This window comes from Crocuta crocuta, unplaced genomic scaffold (genome assembly GCF_008692635.1).
Source record: "Crocuta crocuta isolate KB4526 unplaced genomic scaffold, BGI_CrCroc_1.0 scaffold8, whole genome shotgun sequence".
NCBI classification, from domain to species: domain Eukaryota; kingdom Metazoa; phylum Chordata; class Mammalia; order Carnivora; family Hyaenidae; genus Crocuta; species Crocuta crocuta.
The window spans coordinates 793,339-798,588 of record NW_027532162.1 but is presented as its reverse complement, the minus strand read 5'-3'; positions in this window follow the sequence as shown (position 1 = coordinate 798,588).

Below are 5,250 nucleotides of genomic sequence, written 5' to 3'. Positions count from 1 at the left end.
GAGAGCCGGGTCCCCGGGGCCTCAGCCAGGTGCTGGCACGCGCGCGCACACGCACGCACGCACGCGTGCACAGGCTCCCCGGCCCCTTGTCCTGGCCTGAGGCCTCAGCCGTGTTCTCCCCCCGACCTGGGGTCCACCCGGGGCCCCCGTGGGAAGGAGGGAGGTCTGTGCTGGGCCGGGACCCTCGCTGACTCGCTCCACGATTCGCTGGTTTCTGATCTGTGTCCTCCGTGCTCCACGAGGCCGCCTTCCCTGCCCGCAGGGAGCTTGTTCGAGGCCTGGCTGTAAACGCAACTTAGCCGCGGGCGTTTGCTCTTCCCCAAGCAGCCTACCCTAGCCGTGCCCTTCCCCCACTCCGTTGTAACGGTTCCTCCGAACATCCCCTGCGCCGGCTGCATCACCTGCTGCCGCGACGCTGCAGGGCCTCCTAAACAGCCCCCTCCCCGTGCTCTCCCACATCTCAGGTGCTTCCAGCTTCCACCGTTATTCACGATGGCGTCACATCAGTCAGCGGCCCGTGGGAAAACAGATGGCTTCCGCAAATTAGGGAAATTCCAGGAGGGTTATTTACAAAGGGAGGTTGCTTCCAGAATGGGGCAGTAACGGAGCCACAGGCTGTGGCGGAGTGCAGGGCTCCAGGGCCAGCACCGGGAGACCGTCACCGCCCCCAGGGCTGGAGGGGGGAGGGGGAGGCCACCCGCAAGAGAGAGGCACCCGGGGGAGGCCTGACCTGGAGAACACGTGATACAGCCCGTCCAAGGCCGCCACCGGGAGAGGCTGGGATCTACTCCCTGATCTCTGACCAAGGGCACTCTACTGGGCAAGCCCACTGGGTTTGGAGGGGCGGTGGGTGCAGTTCATGGAGATGGGCTTCCCCAGGCAGACAGCCAAGAATGAAACCCAGTGCTGACTTTAAATCCTGTACTCTGTACACACTTTGCACTGTTTTATGAGCTTAGGAATCCATTTTGCAATAAAGAAGTTAACAAAATACACGTTCACAGAGCACCTATGAGCTTGAACTGTGGAACTAGACCACCTGCTACTTAGTTCCCGCTGTGTAATTTTGGCCAAGTTACACAACTTTTCTGTGCCTCCCTTTGTTCATCTGTAAAATGGGGATAATAGGGACGCTTGGGTGGCTCAGTCGGTTAAGCGTGCAACTTTGGTTCAGGTCATGATCTCATGGTTCGTGGGTTCGAGTTCCGCATCGGGCCCTGTGCTGACAGCTCAGAGCCTGGAGCCTGCTTCAGATTCTGTGTCTCCCTCTCTCTCTGCCCCTCCCCCAGTCATGCTCTGTTTCTCTCTGTCTCAATAATAAATAACCATAAAAATTTTCAAATAAAAACAATAAAATAAAATAAAATGGGGATAATATTAGGGTCTCCCACAAGGATGCTTGCCCGGATTACGGGAAGCGATGGGTGTGGCACACAGGGAATGCCACACAGGCATGTGCTGATACCTTGTACTGGGGGGCGCTGCTGCCAGGCAGGGAGGGTCCCTGATGCTGGGACGAGCCGACATGCTCGTGGCTGATCTGCAGCCTTAGGCGCCCAGGCACGCCAGCCCGACCTCGAAATGCCCACAGCGAAAGACCAGCTGCGGAGCAGTGCGTGCTCTCTCTCACCCGCCCACCTCAGCCTCCTCCGCACAGACGTGAACACAAGCTAGAACAGGGTGATCTGTACACCAAGGAAGGCAGCTGGCAGCGGGTAGGCTCTCTTGGCACGTGGAGATGGTGTGACCAACTAGTGTGATTTGTGTCGGGTGCCCGAGATAGTCATGGACAAGTTCAGGGAGCTTATGCCCGGGAACAAGGACGACACCGGGCATGCCTCCCTGTGACCCTGACGGGAAATTGCCACCTGTTAGCCTGCCTGGCTGAGCAAGGAGGGAGGCTCAGCCGAATGAGGTGTAAAGGATGTATCAAGGCCTGGCAGGGGCCTTGCTGGAGAATAATACTGCTACTGAAAGGTGGGTCTGGGGGCGCCTGGGTGACTCAGTCGGTTAAGCGTCCGACTTCAGCTCAGGTCATGATCTCATGGTTGGTGGGTTCTGTGCTGGGTCCATGGGTTCGTGGGTCCGCGTCGGGCTCTGTGCTGACGGCTCGGAGCCTGGAGCCCGCTTCGGATTCTGTGTCTCCCTCTCTCTCTGCCCCTCCCCTGCTCACTCTCTGCCTCTCAAAAATAAATAAATGTTAAGGAAAGAAAGAAGGAAGGAAAGAAAGAAAGAAAAAGAGAGAGAGAGAGAAAGAAAGAAAGAAAGGAAGAAAGAAAGGAAGGAAGGAAGGAAGGAAGGAAGAAAGAAAAAGAAAGGTGGGTCTGGCTGGGCCGAGAGGGGAATTAGCGCGCAGGCGCGCACAGGTATAGGTTACAGCGCCTCACTCGCTTCTTGTCACCTGCCAAACGGGCTTCTAATGCTCTTTACATGTAACAGAGCGATTGGAGTCAGGAAGACCTGATTCAAATTCCAAATCAAACCCCAAACGTGCAAAACTAGAGACAAAATACCTAGCTTTCTTTATGTTTAAAATTACAGCGGATCCTTGAGCAGTGCAGGGGTAACCTGTAACTTTTGACTCCCTCGTGCAGTCGATAATCTGTAACTTTTGACTCCCCCAAAACTCCAGTGCCAATAGCCCACTGTTGACTGGGAGCCTTACCGATAAGGTAAAACATCGATTAACACGTATTTTGTATGTTGTATTATATACTGTATTATTATAATAAAGTAAGCTAGAGAAAAGAAAGTACTTTGAGAAAATCATAAGGTAAGAGAAGCCATGTTTACAGTACTATACTGTATCGAACAAACTGTATGAGTGGACCCATGTAATTCAAACCTGTGTTGTTCAAAGCTCAAACATAGTTCTCATCCTTACTGAAATAATCTATGGACTTGATTCTTTTTTTTTTTTTTTTTAACATTTTTTAATGTTTGTTTTTGGGGCAGAGGGAGAGGGAGACACAGAATCCGAAGCAGGCTCCAGGCTCCGAGCTGTCAGCAGAGAACCCAACTTGGGGCTCAAACTTACGAACTGTGAGATCATGATCTGAGCTGAAGTCAGACGCTTAACCGACTGAGCCTCTCAGGCACCCCTCATTGACTTGATTCTTAACCAGGCAAGTAGTATGCAAAGGCTCTGGTGTAAAACAGCAGGCCCAAGCCCATCTCTGAGTCATGCACCCCAAGGGGAATGCTTTCAACTCTTCTAGTTTGTGTGTATGTGTGTTATCTTCCTATTTGTAAATATCAGGCTGTGGTTCCTTGATTTTTCAGTTCTCAATATTATTGACTGGCTTCCTACTCTGGTGGGAGAATTTAGGAAGCTTATTCTCTCGTGGGCACATTTTTCCTGTGTGTTCGTGTTTTGAAGTCGTCAGGGGCAATAATCCAACAATTCAAAAAAAGAGCCTTGGGGCACTTTCTCTCTCTCTCAAAAATAAATAAACATTTAAAAAAAAAAAAGAGCCTTAGAAGAAATTTCTTTGACACCAGCCTTAACAACATTTTTCAGGTATGTCTTCTCAGTCAAGAGAAATAAAAGGAAAAATAAAAGATTAGGACTACACCAACTAAAAGCTTCTGCACAGCAAAGGAAACCATCTACTGAACAAGAAGGCTGCCCACAGAATGGGAGAAGATGTTTGCGAATCACATATCTGATAAGCGGTTGATATCCAAAATATGTGAAGAGCTTATATAACTCAGTACCAAAACAGACAATCCAGCGTAAGCATGGGCAGAGGACCTGAACAGACGTTTCCCCAAGAAGACATCCAGATGGCCGATGGACACGCGGAAAGGTGCTCCACATCACTCATCATCAGGAAATGCAAATCAAAACCGCGACGAGGTGTCACCTCGCACCCGTCAGAGTGCTGTTCTCAAAAAGACAAGCAACAATTAAGTGTCAGCGGGGATGTGGAGAAAAGGAAACCCTTGTGCACTGCTGGTGGGAGTGTAAATTGGTGCGGCCGCTGTGGAGGACAATATGAAGGTTCCTCAAAAAATAAAAATGCAATTACCATATGGTCCAGTAACTCGACTATTGGGTATTTACCCAAAGAAGAGGAAACCACAAATTTGAAAAGATACAGGCATCCTTACGCTTGCTGCTGCGTTATCTACAGTAGCCAAGATGTGGAAGCAACCCAAGGGCTCACTGACAAATGAATGGATAAAGAAGAGGTGGTACATACACACACGCATGCATGCCTACACGCACACACATGCCTACACGCGCACACACATGCCTACATGCACACACACATGCCTACATGCGCGCACACATGCCTACACACACATGCCTACATGCACGCACACGCACGCGCATGCTTACGTGCACGCACGCACGCACATGCATACATACAATGGAATACTATTCAGCCATAACAAAGGTTGGAATCTTGCATTTGTGACATCATGGATGAACCTAGACTGTATTATGCTAAGCGAAAAAAGTCAGAGAAAGACAAATACCATATCATTTCACTATTTGTGGAATGTAAAAAAACAAACAAATGGAAAAAGCGCCTTAGGAATACGGGAAGGCATTAGAAAATGGGTAAGGTGGAAAACGCCACAGAAAAGCCTTCCCTTAGGGCAGGGATCGTGTCGTTCAGGTCCCCTCTGTCCCCTCCGCGTGCCGTCTGTCTAGGGCAAGTGAGGGTGTGCTCGCGGAGACTGCAGACATGTTCCCTCACATTAAAACATTTCATTGCAGGGGTGCCTGGGCGGCTCAGTCGGTTGAGCATCTGACTTGATCTTGGCTCAGGTCATGGTCTCACGGTTCATGAGTTCAAGCCCTGCATTGCGTTTAGCACTGACAGTGCGGAGCCTGCCTGGGATTCTCTCCCTCTCTCTCCACCCCTCCGCCACTCTCTCTCTCTGTCTCTCTGTCTAAATAAATAAACTTAAAAAAAAAAGAATTAAGAAAATTTCATTCCAAAAACCAAAGTGTTTAATCTACACCAATTCTAGTCATTCATAATCTGTCATTTTAGTACTTTCGTGAGGAGAAAATAGTGGAGCCAAGAGCCTCACCTTCAAACTGGGTGAGAAACGATATTATATAATATTCACAGACAGCGCAACATCTGCTCGTTCTAAACATTATCTGACCAAGTTGCAAAATAAAGGAATGTGTGTAATATGGTACTCAAAAAAAATAAAATTAAAAAAATAAATAACTTGCAGGTACTGTTAAATAAATAAATGAAATTTTAAAAAACACTTTGTCGGGGC